Here is an 11,687-nt window from a genome sequence, read left to right as displayed (position 1 = left end):
TGCTACTCGTGAGACAGCTTCGTTGAGTGAGTTAGCCGAATTATACGTGAAAGAGATAGTTAGTCGACATGGTGTACCTTTATCGATCGTTTCAGACAGAGATTCCAGATTTGTGTCGAATTTTTGAAATAGTCTTCAATAGAATTTGGGTACACGTGTGAATTTAAGTACAGCTTATCATCCTCAGACAGACGGTCAGAGTGAAAGAACGATACAGACTTTGGAGAATATGTTAAGGGCTTGTGTGTTAGAATACGGTGGTTCATGGGATACACATTTACCGTTGGTCGAATTTGCGTATAATAATTCATATCATTCAAGTATAGGGATGCTGCCCTATGAAATGTTGTACGGTCGTCATTGCAGAACTCCGACTTGTTGGTTAGAAGCCGGGGAGAAACAGTTTGCAGGTCTCGAAATTGTTCAAATGACAGCCGAAAAAGTTGCAATCGCGCGAGAAAAGTTAAAAGCCGCTAGAGATAGACAGAGAATGTATGCTGATCCGCGTAGACGTCCGGTAACCTTTAATGTGGGTGAACGAGTGTATTTAAAAGTTTCGCCGTGGAAAGGGGTTATTAGATTCGGTAAACGTGGTAAGTTAGCACCAAGATTTATTGGTCCATTTCCGATCAGTGAAGTGTTGAATGATCAGACTGTGGTGTTAGATCTCCGCCAGAGTTAGCCAGTATTCATAATACATTTAATGTGTGTTATCTTCGTAAGTGTAAAGTCGATGATGAAACGCAACTCCTTCCTTTAGAAGATTTAAGAGTCGATTTGAATAAGAAATTGGTGGAAGAGCCGGTACATGTAGTTGACCGAAAGGTGACTAAGTTGAGAAATAAAGAGATACCGATGATGTTGATCGAGTGGAAACACAGTTTGGGTTCTAATTTTACGTGGGAAACGGAAGAGTTGATGAGAAATCGCTACCCTCAGTTGTTTGACCAAGACCAGATTTCGAGGACGGAATCTCCTTAAGGGGGTAGATTTGTAACAGACTGAAACCCGGGCTAGTTGTAAGTGGACTATTTTGCCCTTAGGGTTTGTGCTAAGTCTTAAGTGCTTTTTATTTTAATTATTTAATTAGTGTTTTATTATATTTGTGTTGTGTCCAGTTTGTGACAAGGGTTCCAGAACAGGCTTGTTTATTTTATTTGGACCTCGTTTGGGTTACCTAATCCTGTACGAAAGATATCAGATAACTGGTAAATACCCGTGTGTTGTGAGGTGGGGAAAATAGCAGCCTTAAGTGACTAGTGTACTGCCTTCTTCTTTCCATTTCTAGAATTTTCCCAAACACACCCGTACCTTCATCCCTCCCATCTACCAAACCCTAATTCCCCATTGTTGATCTTGAGCTCGAATTGGTCTTGAAATCACATTCTTTACACTCTACCGATTCTTCTAAGGTATGAATCATGAGCTTTCATGATCAATTTAGTGTTAAAATAGTGTTTTTAAGTGTATTTGTTCAAAAGCTTGATTTTGTGTCAAAATCCAGGGATTTGATGTTGTTATGGTCAAAACTTTGTGGGTTTATAGTCTATAACATGTAGTAATTGACTTGTGGCATGTTTTGGTGTCGAAAACGAGCTCTAGATCGAGTTGTGGTGAATTTAGCTTGATGTCCGTAGGTTGTGTTCAGAATCTGCAGATGATGAACACAATCGGCCGACTGTCGGTCGACAGTCGACCGACTGGCTAGTGAACCGACCGACTGAGTTCGACTTTCGGCCGATTGTGGTGATACCAAATAAGTCGACCGATTGGGAAAGTCAGTCGACCGGTTGTGTCTACAGTCGATCGACTGTCTATGTCAGTCGACCGATTGAGGAGACAGTCGACCGACTGTGTGTCCAGGGCAGAATGTTTTACCAAAGTGCCTTTTTCTAGCCGTTATGCTGCCCGTTTGTATTTTGGTGTTCAGGATGTAAATTTTGAAAGTGCATAAGTGTTAAGCATGAAAATTTTAGCGGACACATTTTTTACTAATTTGCTATAATTCGCTGTCAGTGTGTCTAATCTTGATGGAAACACTATTCTAACTTGGTTTTTGCTGTTCTCAGGAGATAAGGACAAGGAGGAAGCTCAGAAATAATAACTGAGCAGTTGCTGGTAATTGGTGAGTGGGTCTATCTCCGGATAGAGTTTAAGTAGCATATCATGCTACTGTGGTTGACTATTTTACCATGCATAGTGTAGAAATTGCCATGTTAGAATAATATAGTATGCCTGATGTTGTATGTGAATTTTGTGTACACTGTGTGAATGGCACCAGTCGGGCCTAGGGAGACTGGGGACTCGAGACCGTTCCTAGGAGAGGTTAGAGTCCGTATGAGGTCAACCGTGCCTAGGGGAGGTTGGGTCCATAGGCTACTAATTGTGGAGTATAGTGTGAACAATGCACCCCCTGCATCTGGATAACTATACTGTGAATTGAGTAGCAGGGACTATCGGTAGACTCAGGCCCGATCAGCTAGGAGTCGTGTGCTCGTACAAGCCGCCGATCCTCGTATTGTCTTATTGTATGCTAGTTGGTAGTTAGCAAGTGTTGTTTTTAGTATATAGCTTGTGTGTGGCTTAAGCTATATATGTTAGATAGATTTCATTCACTTAGCGGTGCGCTAATCCCCCACATGTTTCCCCCTTTGCAGGTTTAGGTACTGCTAGATGGGATGGGTATTGATGCAGAAGACATGTTTGACAACCCAACTCTGATGTGGACTTTTGTATAAATAATGTTTTGTAATAACGTAACACCGTTGTGTAAACTTAAACGTAATTGCACGGATTAATGTAATGACGTGACTTATATTGTGTTTATTATTAAAGTCTTCCGCTGTGTATTGTAAAAAAAAAAAAAAAAATGGCCGGTGTTACATATTGTTTACGATAAACCTATGAACTCACCAACCTTTTGGTTGACACATTTAAAACATGTTTATTCTCAGGTCTGAAAGAAATCTTCCGCTGTGCATTTGCTCATTTTAAAGATATTACTTGGAGTCGATCATCGCAATGGGACCAACTGTTGAAGACTTCGTCCAGGTGGATTAGGACGGGTCACTACAGGTGGTATCAGAGAGGTGGTCTTAGCAAACCAGGTCTTGCATTAGTGTGTCTAACTGATAGTTATTAGGATGCATTATTGAGTCTGGACTTCAACCTAGTAGTTTGATCGGGTCTTAAACACCGATCATTATTGATGTTAAGAGGTGAATTTTATGTGTATATTTGAGGTTTAAAAAGTTATTTCATGAGATTTTTATAATGAGTAACGATTTGGGAGGAGAACACGAAAACGATGGTTAAAACAAGCAAAAAAGGCAAAAAACTGAAGCCCAGCCGCAAGGAGGCGGCTGGGGGCGCATGTAGGCGCCTGTCTGGTGCAAAAACTCTCTCAGGTGGAAAATGGGCAAAAGGAGGCGGCTGATTTTTGCGGCTGGGTGCATGTAGGCGCCCGGTGAGCGTAATTTGCGGCTGGAACTATTTTTAGATAAAATTTAAGGCCGAATTTGAGGGATTTAATGCTTGGGGGTTACCTTACCTCACCCCTATATAATAGAAACCCTAGGCTACGAATTGAAATCTTTTTCTATCAATTTTTAGAGCATCAAACACACAAAAACACATCATCAATCATCATCAAATCAAGATTCAAGCTAAGTTTTAAGGAGTGTTCATCATGCAACTTCAAGAAGCAACCATGATCATCATCACCAACATGCTTGGCAAGTTTCTTTCACTTTATTCATTCCATGAACAATTGATACTTGTGTTCTTTTCATTCAAGTTTATGTGGTTTGTAATGTTATAATACTTATGTCTTTTGAATTGTGATACTATAAACCAATTGTTTATTGATCAATGCAAGTATTATTGATTATGATTATTGCAAGTTGAATTATAGTGATTTAACATTGTGTTCTTGATCCAACTTAGTATTAATTAGATTAAGGATAAAGACATAGTGTCTAGATTGCATGCTTCAATCCCAAGATAGTTAGAATTAATAAGCCTAAGAAATCTTGTCTATGAGATTTGATCAATACTTAATAAGCATAATACTTGTTTGAATGAATGCATGTTAGATTGGGATTTTGAAGGGATAAAGACTCTTAATCAATTGATTACAACCTTTTCATTTAGCTCATTGTTTATGCTCTTAAATACTCAACATTTACATTTGCTTAGTAATTGTTAATCTAGTCTTTACTTTAGTTAATTTTAGTTAATCACAAACAAACAAATCCTGAAATTGCTTGCTAGTTAACCATAACTTCCCGTGGAACGAATCCTGCTTACCCTATTTAAAGTAGAGTAATTAGGTTATTTTTGACCGGCCCTTCGACACCGATCAAATTTTGGCGCCGCTGCCGGGGAAGTGTGCGCTTGATTGCAAGCTCTTATTTTATTGCTTTCGTGTTAAATTAGAAAAACCATAAAAATTATAAAACCAATAAAAATCCAAAAAATAGTGCTTTGTTTATTTTGTTTTTGTCAGTTTTACGCTCGGTGTTCTTGTTTTTGTTGAAGTGCAGGTTAGTGTATGCAAACTCGGATTTTGGGAGATCAAAATCTTAAGCCTTTAGACCCGGAAAATGAGAAATTCGCAAAAGCTAATCGAAAAGCTACAAGAATTTTAAAGGGCTTGACAGTGGCTTCAGCATCCACTCAACCACAGTTAGAGTCACATCCGATTGTTCCACCAAACTCTCCTAAATCAGATTCCGATACTGAAGAGGAAGTTTTTGATCAAAAAGACGAGATGGCCGAACGACAGAGAGGAGTAGATACTTACTACCAACTGGGTGATTTTGAGGATCACTCACCCATTGTTTATCCTGCACCGGCAGGAGGAAACAATCGACGATTTGAGGTCCGACCTCAACTCATTTCGATCTTGCCAACCTACCGAGGTATGGCTAACGAGGAACCATATGAACACATCACTGAGTTTAATGAGATATGTGCTACTAATCAGGTAAACGGTTTCACTGATGATGAGGTACGTCTGCGACTATTTCCTTATTCACTTAAAGATAAGTCAAAACGATGGTTTCTCTCTTTACCCGCCCGGAGTATTAATACTTGGACGATGATGAAAAACGGTTTTTAGAGGAGTTTTATCCCATAAGTAAAACTTCAGACATGCGTACGCAAATAAAATCTTTTAAACAATTACCGGGTGAATTATTTCATGAAGCGTACGAGCGTTTGAAGGAGTTACTTAGAGCATGCCCACACCATGAGATACCAAAGTGGGAATTGGTTAAAATTTTCTATGATAGTTTGGATTCCCAAAATAGGCAATTCCTTTTGGCGGCTAGTGGTGGGGTGTTTTTAACTCGATCTAGTGATGACGAGTTAAGCAAGGGTTCGAAAACCCAAGCTTCGGTTAATCGTAAACAACCTAGTACCTCCCGGGTGAATCATGTTTCCGACTTGGGTGGTTCATCTAGGAACTTAGAGCAAGAATTAGATGATTTGAAAATGCTTATATTTAATAACCCAAACCAGGGTCTTGCTTGTAATGTTTCGCAGGTTCAGGAAGTTCGTGAGATTTGTGGAGATCCTTCTCACTTTGCATACGAATCTAGAAATGGGATTCCACCGGTAAATCAACAAATAGTGGAGGAACAAGTTAATGAGGTCCAGGGACGAAGATTTGATCCATACTTCAACACGTATAATCTGGGTTGGAGAAACCATCCTAATTTCAGTTGGAGCAATAACAATGCTCTAAATGCTAACCAAGGGAACCAACAAAGACCGTAAAACAACTTTCAAAACCAGGGTAACTTTCAGAACCAAGGCAACTATCAAAGAAACTATCAAAATCCTTATCCCAACAACCCAAACCAAAACCAAAACAATTACCAGAATCAAAGCTAAAATCAAAATCAAAACAATTCACCACCCAATCAACCATCTAGCTCGGATGACAAGATGGACGCGTTTATCTCCGAAATGCGTAAAATAGTGGAAGTGCAAAACAAGACAATTGGTGCGTTGGCTAGGGAGATTGGTAATGTAGTGGAAAGTAAAGGGAATTGGGAGCCGGGCATAATTCCAAGCTACACGGTTCTAAATTCGAATCATAAGGATCAAGGAAAAGGGCATAGTGTTAATATGGTAGGCACCTTGCGAAGTGGAAAGAAGTATGACAATAAGGTTGGTGAAAAAGAGGTAGTGTAACAAGAGTCAATTGAGGTTCCTATTGTGCTTGATGAGGATGAGGTAAGTGAAAATGATAACCATGGGAAGGGGGTGAAAAATAAGGAACCAATCGTTAATGAGACCGAGAAATTGGAGACGGAATCAAAAACCGTCCCATTTCCCAAGGCCTTAGAGTCCCCAAACCAATTCCCTTATGGGAAGAAGGGACCACAATTGGAGGACATGTGGGAAACATTTAAATAGGTTAAGATTAATTTGCCCCTTCTCGATGCTATTAGGCAAGTCCCGTCTTATGCTAAATTTTTGAAGGACCTTTGCACTCAAAAGAGGAAGCAAAGGGCGACCTTACCCAAAAAGGTGGAGCTAACCGAGCACCTAAGTGCGGTTGTTTCGGGAACACTTCCACCTAAATTTAAGGACTCGGGGACTCCATTGATAGTGGTTACTATAGGAAACGTGAATGTGAAAAAGGCGTTATTGGACCTAGGAGCTAGCATCAATATTTTACCTTTTTGTCTAGTTGACCGATTTGAATTGGGTTTAATGAAAAGAACCGACATAATTATTTAACTAGCAGAACAATCAATCAAAACACCTAGGGGATATTAGAAGATGTGATAGTAAAAGTGGAGGATTTCTATTACCCTGTTGACTTTGTTGTGATGGATATTGAATCTAGGAATATAGATGCCCAGCCCACTATAATCTTAGGGCGCCCGTTCTTAGCCACCATAAATGCCCACATTAATTGTCGAACGGGTGCCATGGACATATCATTCGGGAATCGCAAGATGAGGATTAATATCTTTAATTCTCTTCACACTCCAAATGTCCATGAATGCTATCAGGTAGATGTGATTGATGAACTAGTGGAAAAACATACTTCTCACCTAATAACCAATGACCCGGTAGAAGTATTTTGCTTAGGTGATGAAGAGGATGTTTAATGTGAAGAGGTTCAGGCAGTCGAATTAGCTATAGCAAGTACAATGGACGCTAGGTTACCACCTTGGACTCATAAATATGAGCCACTACCTAAGTCCATTGATACTAATACGAGACCTTCATTAGAATCACCACCGATCCTTGAGCTGAAACCATTACCCTCTCATTTAAAGTATGCATTCTTGGGTACTAACGGCACTTTGCTGAAATGTCCCATTCTTATTGATTAAAAACGTTCCATATTAATTGATTTTGTTGCGAGGTTTTGACCTCTATATGAGACGTTTTTCAAAGACTGCATTCATTTTAAAACAAACCATAACCTTTATTTCATCAATAAAGGTTTAAAAAGCTTTACGTAGATTATCAAATAATGATAATCTAAAATATCCTGTTTACACACGACCATTACATAATGGTTTACAATACAAATATGTTACAACAAAATAAGTTTCTTGAATGCAGTTTTTACACAATATCATACAAGCATGGACTCCAAATCTCGTCCTTATTTAAGTATGCGGCAGCGGAAGCTCTTAATAATCACCTGAGAATAAACATGCTTAAAACATCAACAAAAATGTTGGTGAGTTATAGGTTTAACCTATATATATCAAATCATAATAATAGACCACAAGATTTCATATTTCAATACACATCCCATACATAGAGATAAAAATCATTCATATGGTGAACACCTGGTAACCGACATTAACAAGATGCATATATAAGAATATCCCCATCATTCCGGGACACCCTTCGGATATGATATAAATTTCGAAGTACTAAAGCATCCGGTACTTTGGATGGGGTTTGTTAGGCCCAATAGATCTATCTTTAGGATTCGCGTCAATTAGGGTGCCTGTTCCCTAATTCTTAGATTACCAGACTTAATAAAAAGGGGTATATTCGATTTCGATAATTCAACCATAGAATGTAGTTTCACGTACTTGTGTCTATTTTGTAAATCATTTATAAAACCTGCATGTATTCTCATCCCAAAAATATTAGATTTTAAAAGTGGGACTATAACTCACTTTCACAGATTTTTACTTCGTCGGGAAGTAAGACTTGGCCACTGGTTGATTCACGAACCTATAACAATATATACATATATATCAAAGTATGTTCAAAATATATTTACAACACTTTTAATATATTTTGATGTTTTAAGTTTATTAAGTCAGCTGTCCTCGTTAGTAACCTACAACTAGTTGTCCACAGTTAGATGTACAGAAATAAATCAATAAATATTATCTTGAATCAATCCACAACCCAGTGTATACGTATCTCAGTATTGATCACAACTCAACTATATATATTTTGGAATCAACCTCAACCCTGTATAGCTAACTCCAACATTCACATATAGAGTGTCTATGGTTGTTCCGAAATATATATAGATGTGTCGACATGATAGGTCGAAACATTGTATACGTATCTATGGTATCTAAATATTACATAATATACAATACAAGTTGATTAAGTTATGGTTGGAATAGATTTGTTACCAATTTTCACGTAGCTAAAATGAGAAAAATTATCCAATCTTGTTTTACCCATAACTTCTTCATTTTAAATTCGTTTTGAGTGAATCAAATTGCTATGGTTTCATATTGAACTCTATTTTATGAATCTAAACAGAAAAAGTATAGGTTTATAGTCGGAAAAATAAGTTACAAGTCGTTTTTTTAAAGGTAGTCATTTCAGTCGAAAGAACGACGTCTAGATGACCATTTTAGAAAACATACTTCCACTTTGAGTTTAACCATAATTTTTGGATATAGTTTCATGTTCATAATAACAATAATTTGCTCAGAATAACAACTTTTAAATCAAAGTTTATCATAGTTTTTAATTAACTAACCCAAAACAGCCCGCGGTGTTACTACGACGGCGTAAATCCGGTTTTACGGTGTTTTTCGTGTTTCTAGGTTTTAAATCATTAAGTTAGCATATCATATAGATATAGAACATGTGTTTAGTTGATTTTAAAAGTCAAGTTAGAAGGATTAACTTTTGTTTGCGAACAAGTTTAGAATTAACTAAACTATGTTCTAGTGATTACAAGTTTAAACCTTCGAATAAGATAGCTTTATATGTATGAATCGAATGATGTTATGAACATCATTACTACCTTAAGTTCCTTGGATAAACCTACTGGAAAAGAGAAAAATGGATCTAGCTTCAACGGATCCTTGGATGGCTCGAAGTTCTTGAAGCAGAATCATGACACGAAAACAAGTTCAAGTAAGATCATCACTTGAAATAAGATTGTTATAGTTCTAGAAATTGAACCAAAGTTTGAATATTATTATTACCTTGTATTAGAATGATAACATACTGTAAGAAACAAAGATTTCTTGAGGTTGGATGATCACCTTACAAGATTGGAAGTGAGCTAGCAAACTTGAAAGTATTCTTGATTTTATGTAACTAGAACTTGTAGAATATATGAAGAACACTTAGAACTTGAAGATAGAACTTGAGAGAGATCAATTAGATGAAGAAAATTGAAGAATGAAAGTGTTTGTAGGTGTTTTTGGTCGTTGGTGTATGGATTAGATATAAAGGATATGTAATTTTGTTTTCATGTAAATAAGTCATGAATGATTACTCATATTTTTGTAATTTTATGAGATATTTCATGCTAGTTGCCAAATGATGGTTCCCACATGTGTTAGGTAACTCACATGGGCTGCTAAGAGCTGATCATTGGATTGTATATACCAATAGTACATACATCTAAAAGCTGTGTATTGTACGAGTACGAATACGGGTGCATACGAGTAGAATTGTTGATGAAACTGAACGAGGATGTAATTGTAAGCATTTTTGTTAAGTAGAAGTATTTTAATAAGTGTATTGAAGTCTTTCAAAAGTGTATAAATACATATTAAAACACTACATGTATATACATTTTAACTGAGTCGTTAAGTCATCGTTAGTCGTTACATGTAAGTGTTGTTTTGAAACCTTTAGGTTAACGATCTTGTTAAATGTTGTTAACCCAATGTTTATAATATCAAATGAGATTTTAAATTATTATATTATCATGATATTATCATGTATGAATATCTCTTAATATGATATATATACATTAAATGTCTTTACAACGATAATCGTTACATATATGTCTCGTTTAAAAATCATTAAGTTAGTAGTCTTGTTTTTACATATGTAGTTCATTGTTAATATACTTAATGATATGTTTACTTATCATAGTATCATGTTAACTATATATATATCCATATATATGTCATCATATAGTTTTTACAAGTTTTAACGTTCGTGAATCACCGGTCAACTTGGGTGGTCAATTGTCTATATGAAACATATTTCAATTAATCAAGTCTTAACAAGTTTGATTGCTTAACATGTTGAAAACATTTAATCATGTAAATATAAATCTCAATTAATATATATAAACATGGAAAAGTTCGGGTCACTACAGTATCTACCCGTTAAATAAATTTCGTCCCGAAATTTTAAGCTGTTGAAGGTGTTGACGAATCTTCTGGAAATAGATGCGGGTATTTCTTCTTCATCTGATCTTCACACTCCCAGGTGAACTCGGGTCCTCTACGAGCATTCCATCGAACCTTAACAATTCGTATCTTGTTTTGCTTAAGTCTTTTAACCTCACGATCCATTATTTCGACGGGTTCTTCGATGAATTGAAGTTTTTCGTTGATTTGGATTTCATCTAACGGAATAGTGAGATCTTCTTTAGCAAAACATTTTTTCAAATTCGAGACGTGGAAAGTGTTATGTACTACCGCGAGTTGTTGAGGTAACTCAAGTCGGTAAGCTACTGGTCCGACACGATCAATAATCTTGAATGGTCCAATATACCTTGGATTTAATTTCCCTCGTTTACCAAATCGAACAACGCCTTTCTAAAGTGCAACTTTAAGCATGACCATCTCTCCAATTTCAAATTCTATATCTTTTCTTTTAATGTCAGCGTAGCTCTTTTGTCGACTTTGGACGATTTTCAACCGTTGTTGAATTTGGATGATCTTCTCGGTAGTTTCTTGTATAATCTCCGGACCCGTAATCTGTCTATCCCCCACTTCACTCCAACAAATCGGAGACCTGCACTTTCTACCATAAAGTGCTTCAAACGGTGCCATCTCAATGCTTGAATGGTAGCTGTTGTTGTAGGAAAATTCTGCTAACGGTAGATGTCGATCCTAACTGTTTCCGAAATCAATAACACATGCTCGTAGCATGTCTTCAAGCGTTTGTATCGTACTTTCGCTCTGCCCATCAGTTTGTGGATGATAGGCAGTACTCATGTCTAGACGAGTTCCTAATGCTTGCTGTAATGTCTGCCAGAATCTTGAAATAAATCTGCCATCCCTATCAGAGATAATAGAGATTGGTATTCCATGTCTGGAGACGACTTCCTTCAAATACAGTCGTGCTAACTTCTCCATCTTGTCATCTTCTCTTATTGGCAGGAAATGTGCTGATTTGGTGAGACGATCAACTATTACCCAAATAGTATCAAAACCACTTGCAGTCCTTGGCAATTTAGTGATGAAATCCATAGT

General features: G+C 37.0%; 1 pseudogene; it reads right to left on the bottom strand.

Moving 5' to 3' along the window:
* Positions 1-5,144: 5,144 nt before the first annotated feature.
* On the bottom strand, positions 5,145-5,258 carry LOC139873880 (small nucleolar RNA R71; annotated as a pseudogene).
* Positions 5,259-11,687: the final 6,429 nt, after the last annotated feature.

This window comes from Rutidosis leptorrhynchoides, chromosome 10 (genome assembly GCF_046630445.1).
Source record: "Rutidosis leptorrhynchoides isolate AG116_Rl617_1_P2 chromosome 10, CSIRO_AGI_Rlap_v1, whole genome shotgun sequence".
In the NCBI taxonomy this organism is placed as follows: Eukaryota; Viridiplantae; Streptophyta; class Magnoliopsida; order Asterales; family Asteraceae; genus Rutidosis; species Rutidosis leptorrhynchoides.
The sequence above is the reverse complement of the archived record's forward strand: the minus strand, read 5'-3'. Positions and strand labels throughout refer to the sequence as shown.